The sequence below is a fragment of the Onychomys torridus genome, chromosome 13, assembly GCF_903995425.1.
Source record: "Onychomys torridus chromosome 13, mOncTor1.1, whole genome shotgun sequence".
Taxonomy (NCBI): Eukaryota; Metazoa; Chordata; class Mammalia; order Rodentia; family Cricetidae; genus Onychomys; species Onychomys torridus.
The window spans coordinates 66632660-66646464 of NC_050455.1; positions in this window are offsets into that span (position 1 = coordinate 66632660).

The window sequence follows — 13805 nt, forward strand, 5'->3', positions numbered from 1 at the left end:
CTGATCTACAAAATATATAAAGAACTCAAGAAACTAGACATCACAATTCCTAATAATCCAATTAAAAAATGGGTTACAGACCTAAAAGGAATTCTCAATGGAAGAATGGCTGAAAGACATTTAAGGAATTGCTCAATATCCTTAGTCATCAGGGAAATGCAAATCAAAACAGCTCTGAGATACCATCTTACACCTGTCAGAATGGCTAAGATCAAAAACTCTGAAGACAGCTTATGTTGGAGAGGATGTGGAGCAAGGGGAATACTCCTCCACTGTTGGTGGGAGTGTAAACTTGTACAACCACTTTGGAAATCAATGTGGTGGTTTCTCAGAAAATGTGAATCAATCTTCCTCAAGACCCAGCTGTTGGGCATATACCCAAGGAATGCTCAATCATACCACAGGTACACATGCTCAACTATGTTCATAGCAGCATTATTCATAATAGCCAAAATCGAGAAACAACCTAGATGCCCCTTAACTGGAGAATGGATTAAGAAAATATGGTACATATATATACACAATGGAGTACTACTCAGCAGAGAAAAATAATGACATCATGAAATTTGCAGGCAAATGGGTGGAACTAGAAATTATCATCTTGAGTGAGGTAACCCAGACTCAGAAAGACAAACATGGTATGTACTCACTCATAAGTAGATACTATATGTAAAGCAAAGGATAACCATACAACAACCCACAACTCTACAGAAGCTAGCTAACAAGGAAGACCCTAAGGGGGACACATGGATTGCCCTGGAAATGGGAAATAGATGAGATCTCCATGAGTAAACTGGGAATGAGGGGTGGGCAATGGAGGGTAGGGGATGGGGGATAAGAACATAAGGGAATGGTATGGTTGAGCTGGAACAGGGACAGAGTGGGAAAGCAATGAAAGTGATTCCATGATAGAGGGGAGACATCATGGGGATAGAGAGAAACCAGGTGCTAGGGAAGTTCCCAGGAATCCCCAAGGATGACCCCAGCTTGGACTACTAGAAATAGTGGAGAGGGTGCCTGAACTGAACTGGCTTACCCAAGTGATCTGACGGGTAAATACCCTAACTATCATCACAGAGCTTTTATCCAATGACTGATGGAAGCAGATGCAGAGATCCACAGCCAAATACCAGGCAGAACTCCAGGAGTCCAGTCAAAAGGAAAGAAGAGGGATTCTATGAGCAAGTGCATCAGGATCATGACGGGGAAACATGCAGAGATGACTAAACCAAACTAGTGGGAACTCATGAAAGTTGGATCAATGGCTATGGAGCCTGCACGGAACTGGACTAGGCCCTCTGCATGGTGAGAAAATTGTGTAGCTTGATCTGCTTGGAGGGCCCCCTGGAGGTAGGATCAGAATCCATCCCTGGTGCCTGAGCAGAGTTTTTGGAGCTCACTACCTATGATGGTATACCTCATGGAGCCTTGAGGCAGGGGCAAGGGCTTGGACTAGCCTCTCCTGGATGCGCTTCCCCATCAGAGGCCTGGCCTTCTTGTGGGGGGCGGGGAGTGGAGGGTGAGTTGGGAGAAGGAGGCTGTGAGGGCAGGAGGAGGGAAGAGGGGGATCTTTGATTGGTGTGTAAAATGAATGAAAAAATTTTCTTAATAAAAAAAACAAAAACAAAACCAGAAACAATTTGAAGTCCCTTCTGGGTGATGATACCTTCTTGACATTGTCAAACCTTTGGATTTTTGATACTGAGATAGGTGTAATATGACACCACACTGCTTTAATTGGCATTTCACCAATAGATAATAGAGCAGGGCACCTTTTCCTGCAGTTGCCAGCTCTTCCAAATCCATCACCTCTCCTTTAGTGTTGCTCATGCTGTCTCAGGCTCTGCAGCAAACTGAAAATTTGACACCATCCAATCTGTCCTTTCCTTTTGTGCTTGTTTTGAATATTAAGAAATTCTTTCCTGATAACCTGGTATAAAAATACTGTCCTGAATTTTATTATAATATTTTAAAACTTAAAAAAAATCCCTAGCTTTTCTTCTTCCTGGAATTTATTTATAGTATTTATCATTTTTTTGAGACGTAATTGTAAGGTTAACTTTCCAATATAAAAACCTTTTTTTTGGACACTGTGGATCAAACACCCTGTACTTTTCCTGCCTCTCTATTATCACCCCATCCTGTGCCAAGTTTCCAAACATGCATTCATCGTTTTCTTCCTGAACCTTCTAATTCCATATCCCCACACCTCTACCACACTCTTACGTCATTGTTTTGATGCTTGTGAAGAGGCCTCTTCCTTGTAGGTTATATTAAATTTTTGACTGTTTTTGACCCTGTAAACTTTCATATTAATGTTGCATACTCTTTTAATAAACTGTTCCTTTCTGCCAGCCTGGAGAATTATCTACTGCCCCATCCATTCCAAATGCAACTGTCCTCAAAGTCAGGTCCCAGCTGTGACTCTGCTATTAAATGCCTATCTATTCTTGGGTGAATCACATGACTGTTTTGGGTTTGATTCTCTTAACTGCCCTATACCTGCCTGGCAGGGTGGCGGAGCTGCTCACGTGAGATAAAGGTTTGAGAGTGCATCTGAGAGCTGAAAATAACACGTCAGACTCAGAAAGGGCTAAACACAGTGATATCATCATGATCTGCAACCCGAGCACAGTTCCGACCATCTCCTCCTCGGTTTTCTCTGCTCTTCCTCATGCTCCTTCTCCCATACTCCCAGCACTGCTACGCAAAACTCTTTTCTCTGAGGGCTCTATTGTAATCATGGGGCAGAGGCAGCTTCCAATCACAGGGCCTGGATGCTGGTCCAGACTCTCACTTTGTGGCATTAGGAACTCAGAGTTGAGAGTCTTAATTTCTTTACCTGAACATAGGACACGATGCTCACTCCCACCCTCAGTGCCATGGAATTCCAAAGAAAATGTAAGTGTGGGTACTTGGTAAAATGTGAGGCCTTATAAAAATCCTAGGTGCCATGAGTGGTTTTCCTGACATTTGTGTGTGTGAAATGCCCTACTTCATAGTGTTACTTGAATCAGGGCATGTAGGGGAAGCTAACTCATTTTGTTACCATGTATGGTTCACCTGTGTAATGTCTATATATTCTTTGAGAACATGTAGGAACTCTCTCTTTAAAATAATAATAATAAAATGATAATAATAACTTGTTGTTATTGAAATAGATTTTACTTTATAGATCAGGCTGACCTTGAACTAATAATCCTTTTGTCCCTGACTCCTGAATTTTGGAATTGCTGGTTGTACACATAGCTGTAGTACTTGGTGGGAAGGTCATTATTTTCTTTCCTTTCCTCTGTTTTTATGTGCATATGGTGTGTGTGTGTGTGTGTGTGTGTGTGTGTGTGTGTGTGTGTGTGTAGTGTGATGTGTATGTAAATGCAAATATGGGCACATATGTGCCATGGCATATGTAGAATTTAGGGAACACCTTTCAGAAATCAGCTCTCACTTTCCATTTTCTTTTCAGGCAAGGTCTCTCTTGGTTCTTGCACTTCACAAGTGTCCTGCAGGCTGACTGGTCTGTGAGCTTCCAGGTGGTTCTCCTGCCCACTAGAATTAGAGATATGCATCTGGCTTTATGTGGCTTCTGAACACAGGTCATCAAGCTTGAGTTGTAAGCACTTTCATCCACTGAGTTGTCTCTCTGGCCTCTGGACGTCTCTTTGGTAAATACTGTTTCCTGACTTTGTGGTCTGGATGTGTGGAAAAGTGTAGGTGAGTGAATGGTCTGTGAAGTCTGTCTGGTCCATGAAGTCTGCTACCTGTATGTGGCTGATGGGCTCATCACTGACCTGAGGGAGTGAGAACCCTGTGGGTGCAAGGGTGGAAACAAATCAGTCTTTGTCCTGCCTTTTGGAGTGCAGACTCCATTCAGTTAAATTGAACACTGAGGTCAGCTCTGAAATAATGTGAGAATACCTCCCCTGGAGTGAGCATATGGCTCTGCCACACATCTTTCTGACCCTTGCATCTCTCACTCCTGTGCCAGGATCAGCCTTGGACTTGGGCCAAATGACATTCATGGGCCAGATGATACAACACCATAGCCTGCTCCTTAATCTATTAATAATACAAAATGTCCTTTCCTTGGTAATTAAGTTCTTGCTTTTAGTTCTATTGAAATAGGGTTTCTCATCAGTGCTCCACCCACTTCCCTGGCTGACCCTGCTTTCAACTCAATTGAGAAGTTGTCGGGTCCCTAAGTTCCCATCACAACTGCCTACCCTGCCTCTGCCAATAGCCACTTCTCTGCTGTAGTGTAGACAGAGCCCTGTATTTCTGACTTAGCTTTGGATCTTAGTCCAATAATTCATCATCTGTGTTTTTAATAACAGAGCCAACACCATTGATCTTCTTCTATCCCCATGTTGTCCTTGCCCAGTTTTGCTTGAGTTTTCATGCAGTATTAATAAAATTCTACTCTTCTTCTAAACCCTGTCTTGTCTAACCTTAAAACATAGATGAAATGCTGGGTTCATTCCCTGCTGACTCCCAAGCTCTACTTCTAGGACCACTGTCCTTTCTTCCAACTGTTTCATTCCAAATAGACCAGAGCCAACTCGTTTCTTCTTTTCACATGGAAATGTTAAGCTTAGGAATGGGTTTTATGGGAGCAGTTTGCTTGGATCCTTCTGCTTGAATCAAGGACCCATTGCCCTTGCAGTTGGAAGTCGTGTGCAGAAGAGAGCCGAGGGATTATACTCTTCCTCAACAGGACAGATCACATTTAGTGGCTGCTTGATGTGGTCAGAGCAACTGAAGGGAGAAGAGCTCAAATGCTGAGCCACTCTTGACAATTCTACTTTAGAGATCTCTATGGGTTGTGTGAAGGCTTTGTGACATACCCCTTCCTCTTTCTGAGTATTTCTGCTTCTTTCCCTCCCATCCCTGACAAAAGCTGCTTGTGAGAGCTCTTCTCCAGCATAAAGCTTTTATCACAGAGATTGAATCCAGGGGCACTCTGACAGGTGTCCACAAATATTTTTTTTCTCAGCGGACACACTATTGACTTATGACTTCTCTCTTCTGCCTGTGACAGTCAAAACATTACCTGCCCCAACTCAAAGATGTGCATGTCTGCATTCACATCAACCTGTACATGTGGTATTTTAGGTGTCAAAAAGATTAAAACCTTAGATCCAATCCAGTCATGTGAGGCCTTAAAAACAGAAAACTCCTTCCAGCTGTAGTTGGAAATATGATTAGAGAATTGTCAAGAGAAATGCAACATTATCAAAATTTGAGAGGGAGGAATAAGTCATAAGCTAAGGAACATAGGCAGTCTCTAGGAACTGAAAAGAAAAGTAAATGGATTGTTCTCAGAGTTTCTAAAATGGAACTAGTCATGCAAGTATCTTGGGTTTAGCTATGAGATCCATATCAGACCTTTGACCTACAGCACTATAAAGTTGCTTTAAATCTCTAAGTTTGTGGTAACTTGTTACATCAGTAATAGGAAACTAGTGTAGTCCCCCAGGAATCAACTTAATATTTGTTCTTTTTTATGACCTTAGACATGCCCCTCACCTGCCTGTGCCTTCATTTTCCCATTTATAAAATAGATGTTTTGGGTCATGTGCTGTAAAGCTCCTTATAGGTTGACATCATGTAATTGTAACAGGCTGGGCTCCCTGCTTCATAACATTTACTTCTTTCTACAACTACCAAGGGAGGTGAAACTGATACAACATGAAGAGCAACAGAACAGCCATGTTGACTCAAGCATGGGGAGCATTGTTTCTTGTTCTGCTCATCTGTCTTCATCTTGGTTTATACATTTTCTATTTCCACAACTCCTCATAGTCATGAGAAAAGTTCACATCAGCTGGTGATCACTTTGTTTGTATGTTCCAAGCATAATGACTAATGGATTTTTATGGTGATATTTTATTTGTACTGAAATGTGATTTTATTTGTATGTTAATAAAGTTGCCTTGGAGTCAGAGAAAGCCATAGTAGAAGCCGGGCAGTGGTGGTTGCACGCCTTTAATCCCAGCACTTGGGAGGCAGAGCTAGGTGGATCTCTGTGTGTTCAAGGATGCAGCCAGCATGGCGACACATGCCTTTAATCTCAATACCAACTATAGAAGACCTGGAGGTCTGTACAGACAGGCAGTGATGAGGAGGTCATGTGGTTGGGTTTACTACCAATGAGAAGGCGGAACGGAAAGTCTATAAAAAAGACAGGACACAGGAAGTAGGCGCTAGCAGAGAGGAAAGACAGCAGCAGCAGTGAAGGGTAAGGTTTTCAGCTCTCAGCTATTGCTCTGACCTCTTGGCTATTAAACTCTGTATTTGGCTCTGTGTTTCTTTTATTTTCTTTTTTTGTTTTTTAAGATTTATTTATTTATTATGTTTACAGTGTTCTGACTGCAGGCCAGAAGAGGGCACCAGATCTCATCACAGATGGTTGTGAGCCACCATGTGGTTGCTGGGAATTGAACTCAGGACCTTTAGAAGAGCAGTCAGTGTTCTTAACCTCTGAGCCATCTCTCTAGCCCCTGTGTTTCTTATTTAACAAGAGGGTTACATCTACAGATTTTGCCTTTCTATTTTTTATTAATGGATTTAAAATTACAATTTAAAAAAATTTAATTCTGACAAAAATTCATTAAAAGATATAGATACTAAGACTAGATGTAAGACTGAACATATCATGTCTTGACTGCAGAGAAAATGACAGTAGATACCACTTAAGATATTTATTATTATTATTATTATTATTATTATTATTATTATTGTGTGTGTGTAAGTGTAAAGACAGGCCATTGTATATGTATAGAGGGCAGATGGCAGAGGTTAGAGGAAAACATTCAAGAGTCAGTTCTTTTTTTTCTCTGTGGATTTGGGCATATCAGATTCAGGTCACTAGGCTTTTGCAGCAAGAGATTTTGCCCACTGAGCCATCTTGCCAACCCTCAGCTACTATTTATTGCATCATAAAAAAGTGTCCCTAGCCCAAATTTTGTTAGGAAAAGCAGGGTGATATAAGGGGTGACATAAAGCTTCATTTGGCTCTTTCAGCCTCCCAGTAGAGGTAATCATTACAGTTGCTACTTCCTTGACTGGTCTATGTTAACCACAAAATTATAATGGCAACAGCACAGTGATAGTAGTGATCATCTTCCATGCTGATCTGCTATGGTATGATTTTTGAAATCCCTTTCTTTATCTCTTGCTCTTTCTGTTGGACTTCTTAAAAATACTAAAATAGGTAAATTATAGTCCATTCTTCCATATATTTGTTACTAAAAAATTAAAATCAGATTTTATTTTATTGAAGACTTCTGAAAAATAAAACACAAAATCTAATGATCTACTCTAATTATTACCTTCTAACAAAACTGCCCCCAGATCCATTTACAGCATTTCAAGTTATTTATTTCATTTCAGACTTGAGACTTCTAAAGCATATGAGAATGTTGGAGATTATTTGGCACTCCTTTGTGTCAAATCAAAACATAAAGGTACAATGAAGTCATTCATATGCATCCAAACTGTATACATCCCTTATAGGTTGCTGGTGATGAGTTTGGAAGAGATTTCCCCAGCATCAAAAATAATGGAAGAGAAATATGTCTCTGAGCTCATATTTACAGATTATTCAAAATTATTGTGGTGGTCTAATTTCTCTGAGTAGCTTTCTTACCTGCTGTATGACATTGGTATCTTCATTGTTATCTGTTATAACATCGATTGTCCTATGGCTCTCAATGGAAAGAGATCCACTAGGATTTGATATCTGGGCCTAATATTCTAATACTTTGGTGACCACTACCTTCCTTTCTTATCAATATGTTTGCCAGTCCTAAGCAGCTACTTTTGTGCTTTGTTTTGGTATATAGCAGCTTGTTTGTCAACCAACCAATACTTTTGTGCTTGACAATACAGTAATTTTCATCAGAAGTGACTTTAGCACATTTACATTGTTGAAGATGTCTTTCCAAGCCTGAGCTAGAAGTCTCTCAACTGAGGCCCTCCTAGGACATGAGACACAAAAATTGATGAAGTATGGAGGTTGTCAGTGGCTTTATCGTCTGTCTCACTCATCTCTCTCCTCTTTCAAATTTGCAGTTTGTTCAGCCGTGTCCCATCTGCTCATCTATTTTGACATATCAATAGAACCTCTCCCTTTAGGATTTTGCAGAGGAGATGGTGATGTGGTTGTGTTAGCTCCTATCTGGAAGCAACAAGAATCGAGCTGGAAAGACTCAAGGGGAAGACTTTTCTCACAGGACCTGCCAATTTCAGGTCACTTGCAGTTCCCATAAAGCCCCAGTGATCTCAGGGAGGGAAAAACAACTTCAACTTTTTCATTATCTATATTTACCACAGCTGTTTTAGATGCCATGACCTCAGCAGCAAGTTCGAGCACATACTCACAGTTTCCTTGGTCTCAGTGGTCTGGTGAACTTCTGTTTAAATGACTTCAAGTGATAAGAAGTATCTCTGAAAAGATATCAAAGATTAGAAACATTGGAACATCTATATTGCTTTGTTTTTTATTTAATGATACTTTTGAAAATGATGAACCATAATTTTATTTAGGAAAAAAACAGAAAGATTGAAAAACAGGATCTATATGTAAAGTACCATTAACTCATGAAACATTTAGATTTGTTTCATGTCTTTATGTATGACCCACATGGGTATTTTTTTAGTTTGAAAAAGGGGTCATACTATACACATGGCTTTACACTATTTTTTTCTAATTGAATATAATATTATGAATAACTTTTGTAAAGAAACGTCTTCAAGAGGCAGACAGCTTCTCAGATGGCTTTTAATTGTCACTGCTCCTTATTGTCCTCATCAATGGGTACAATCCAGTTGAATCTTGAGTATGGGGTGAGCTTTGCTGAGTTCTAAACAACAGGACAGCACAAAAGTGTTAAAATTGAGATGAAGTGACAAAAACTATTCTGTCTTTTGTGTGGCTTAACCTCCCTTGCTGACTGACTTGCATGTGGCAATAAAACCATTTTATGAATGGTGAGCAACTGAGGAAGACCCCTGACTCACAGCCCATGGGAAAAAAAAATGAATCCTTCTAACAACCACTCTAGTGAGTTTGAATAAAAGTGCATCCTCTCCTAGTTCGACAATGAGACAACTATCGTTCCAGAAAACACCCACACTGCCATTTTTTGAGAGGCCCACGCCAAGTGCCTAGGGGAAACTACACCCAGATTTCCGACCTACTGAACTGTGAACAACTTTTGTTGTTTTAAGCTACTGTTTTTTAGGGTAATGCATCCATACATCATATAAGGCACATAGCATTTAGTGGGTATCTAATATTTCAGCTGCATTACAATTCACCCAATGTTATATTGTTAGTTTGACTCCTTTATTTTTCTTCCTATTATAAAGAAGACCTGCTACAAATAGCATTGTAGCATAGTTCACAATGTATTTTCGGGTTATTTTCAACTCCCCTTTAAACTGTGTCTTCATTTAAATCAGTTAGAATCTTAAATAAAAATCCCAAGATTGAAAGTTAAGTTTGGTTCTTGAAAGTTACTAGATAATTTGATGCCAAGCCGTATTCAAGATACCATTGTTTCAAAACCAGTCCGATGACTTGAACCACCTTCAAATCACTCCTCTTTAGTGGACACTGATGTTCTGACAGTGTGTAATACTCAGTTTTCAAGAGCTTTGAAAGGGAGAGCAACAACACTGCATGTGAAGCAAGTACCACATCAGGCTATTTTGAAAATATTCAGCCCATTTCAATCACTTAAGAGGTTGTCAATAAATTCAAATTTTATGCCGGCTGGGTGGGCTGAATTCAATGGCTATTCTTCTTGGAAGCATTTCCTACACGTAGATAACACCACTATTTTGGAAATGCAGTGACTCATTGTAGGGGACAAATGCATATTTTAATGAATGCTATATATTTTAACAGATTCCAAACCCTGCGGTTGGTTTAAGCTAAGGGTGCGATTTTAGAATCTAAATAAGTAAATAAATGAGGAAGAAAATGTGTGTTAATTGTAGTAATTTGTGATACTTTCGAATTCTTAATTAAGAAATAAAATAGGATCATTAGCCATGTCCACTGTAGATGGCATACATAGATCACCATTATAACCAGATGCAAGACCCAAAGTCCTTGCCATAAATGAAATAACAGAGGGAGGTTGCTGGCACATTATAGCCATAGAAAAGGAGGTGAGACAGCCACACAGAACGACCAGACTTTGTAAGCACAATTTTCCTTTGCCCAGAGACGACAGCATTCTGAAACAATGGTTTCAGAATATTGAAACAAGCTCAGACTTGGAGGCCGATCTCTTCCTCTCAAACTTTGCAATGGATTCTTCCTTCAAGCTTCATAAAACCTCCCTGAGCCTAGCCAGCGTTTGCATTTATGGCTGTACTGATCTCTAACTTTCCTGCAACTCCTTGATGCAGGCTGTGTGGTGACTTGTACTCAGGTCTTTGCCTGCCTCATTTTCACGGTGAGTCAGTATTTTTCAACAAAGGAGGCAAGAAAAGAAGGACATTGCTTTAAGTAAAACCATTTTTATTTGTGTTACATTTTAAAATTTAAGCATTTGTTTTTTCAATATGTCATGTAATTTGCCATTTAATAATTCATTTCTAGGACAAGTAGATACCCAGACATTAACTGGGACTGTTCGTAGTAAACCAGGGTAACTGGAAAATATCTAGATACATTCCCAAGGTAGAGGTAAGCACAGATTTTCAGGCATGTAAGACAAAGCTCTTTGCTTATATGAACTATGAGGATAATAACAATATATGTCTGGGGGAAGGAAGACTGGTGACTCCAGCTTAGATAGCTGATCATCATGTTTCTGCAGACAAGGCATGCATCTCCTTGGCCTTTCCTCTCCTGTGATGCTGCTTATCTTAATGGATGCCTGGGTAGGTGTGAACACTCCTTGAAGGCAGGCACAGGCAGGTGTGGGTAGTCAGTTCCTGTTAGCTCAGCAGGGAGAAGTGTTATGTCTATGAGTAATCTGAGAGATTATGAATGACTTAAGACAAAGGAAGGGAAGAAAGAAAATCATCCAGGGGCGTTTTCTAAAAGGACCAAGGAATGCAGTGGGGGATTAGATACTTGAACGCTCTGAGCAGTACCTATGGGAAAGGAGAACCCCCAAATCTACCTTTTCAGGTACCTCTTACTTCCCTTTAAAGAAACCATGAGAGTAGTTCATGACACACTTCTTACACTCAAGGGATTGTGATGGTATAGAGTCTTCCAGTCGAAGGTGTTTTCTTGATAAAGGAAACCAGAGGGAAGCCTGGACTCTGGAAGCTGTGTTGACTAAAGATGCTCCTTTCTAGTGGAGGCTTCTCAGCCCTCCCATCCCTAAATCTAAGGATCCCAAGGAGTTCACAAGGACTGAAATTAAGTCCTTACATTTTGTAGTATTCTATTTCTTGACTAATCCTTCCTTCATGTCTGCCTCTGAACACAGTTCTGGCCACCCCTGGACTTTAGGGGCATTGCTGTGGGTAATGTGAATGATTATATCACCATTATTTACTGAAATTTAGGTACAAAGGAATGTTGCCTTAAATTTTCTAAAAATGTGCAACAAAGAGTAAAGGGGCCTTGCCAATTTCATAAGTTAGCCAAGGAGAAATAAATTAAAAACATATGCATAAAAACTGAGGCTAGATATCAGATTAGAGTTTAAGAGACACATCCTATAGAATTCACTGATCTTATAGGTTCCTGGGTACCAGATACTGAGAGGATACAACAAAGATGGATAAAGTAGGTTGGGAATGCCTGAGGCATGGGGAAGCCCTGGAAGGTATGCCTCATTGACTATCCCACAAAGAGCCAGGAACATCCTTCACTGCAGTTCTTTTAAAGAAAGTCCTTCAGTACACTCTTGTCTCTGCTCTTACATCTGAGAAGTGTTTGCCTGGTTCTAAACATCTTCATTTTGTTTAACAAGTACTCCTGGACCATAACATCTTTCCCAGATACAGCCTTAGGTACCAGCAATTCAGGGGTTGAACAGCTATGTAGAAGGGATGTCTACCCTTAAGACAGCTGTGTTCAGATAGCCCTGTCCACTTCCTTTGAATTCATTTCAAAATGCCAAGGAAAATGTGAAACAGAAACCCAGAGCCCACCTTTATTAAGAAAGGTCTGCCAAAAGCAATACATTTGCGACTGCAGCAGGTAGATGCTGGAAGGTCTGCCAAAGACCTCAAACAAAGCTGGCAGAGCCCAGAGTTTGTGGAGAAGGGCAGAATCAACAAAGTCTTTGGGGGGAACAATTGATCTAAAGTGAATGGGCAGCCTGCAAAAGCAGTTGGGCCTTGTTAAGAGGTGGGGATGCAGGAGTTGGAACAAACAAGACAATGTGTAGACACAGCATCTTAAGTATGCCTTTTGGAGAAGAGGATCAGAGAAGAAAATGTTCATGTTAATTAGGCTTATGACCACCAACCTCTTCTTTTCTTGGGGGAAGAGATAAAGGCAAAATTTACTTGCCTACATGACTACGGTCACAACCTTACATGTGATAGGTAGCACCATAGTAAACAAGCCAGACTATGCTGTATACCATCAAGCAAAAGGAAACTATGTATACCAGGCAAATTGCTACAGCCAACAAATGAATATTAATACAACAAACTTCAGTGAAGAAAATAGTTTAAATAAAATAAGATGTCTGGGAAGAAGTGTCAAAACAATTTAGAGACAAAATAAGCTATGAGAGAGAGAGAGAGAGAGAGAGAGAGAGAGAGAGAGAGAGAGAGAGAGAGAGAGAGAACACCCTCACAAGCACAGTGAGTGAGCTCAGGGAAGAAGTAGAGGAAAAGCAAAGTCATCTCCAAATTAGAGATCCAATTTAGGCAGCAAAACCCCAGTCATAAGAATATAAGGTGACACAGCACATGGTTTACAGGATGAAGAATGGACATCAGTATAGAAGATGGAGTGGATCCAACAGATCTGTACAGATCCATCAACACAGGGCTTGCCAAAGAGAGTGAAGCAAAAACAGAACAGAAAATGATCTGGAATAATATGATAACAAAACATCTCCAGAATAAAATACTGAAATCTGCATGCCACACAAAGCAAAGAGAAACAGACAACAAAACACAGGCTGTATCAGGAAAGAGTTATGAAGACACATCAACCCTGGAGGCAAAGGTGTTTGCCATCCAAATGACCAATTTCAACACAAAGTAAAGTAAACCATGTTGAACTCTTCTCTCCAAATGGGCAGAAATGCCTGGCATCATAACTCCCCACAGTCATATGATGCTTACAAAACCTCATCATTGAGAATTAAACAAGAACAAATACTCTCTGTGTTCAAACTGTTGCTCAAGTGCAAGTGCAGCCCAAACCCTGAGACCCAGGAAGATACTGCTGCCTGAACCTTGTCTTGAACATGTTAGAGGACAAACTTCAGCCACTGGCAGAACATGGAAAACCTACTGAAAGGCCTTGAGTGAGATTTTAATGAATTCAATGCTGAATCAAGGCAAGCAATTTTAGAAATAATGGTTAGGGGAATCCATGAAAATATGAATGAACTGCAACATTGTTTTAAACACTCTAACAAAATTCAGGTGTGAGGAAAGAGAAGGCAGAAAATAGCCCCAGGAGACATGGCTGAGTTCAGGGAATGAAACTCCATTATGATGTACAGTGACACTCTTAGCATTATGGACATTTGTGCACCAAAAAATATTCCAGCAAAGTTTATTATCCTAAGGTACAGTACTTCCAAATAAAAAGAACACATGTGTGAATACAAGGCATTTTAGAGAAACTAAAGGATGTTTTT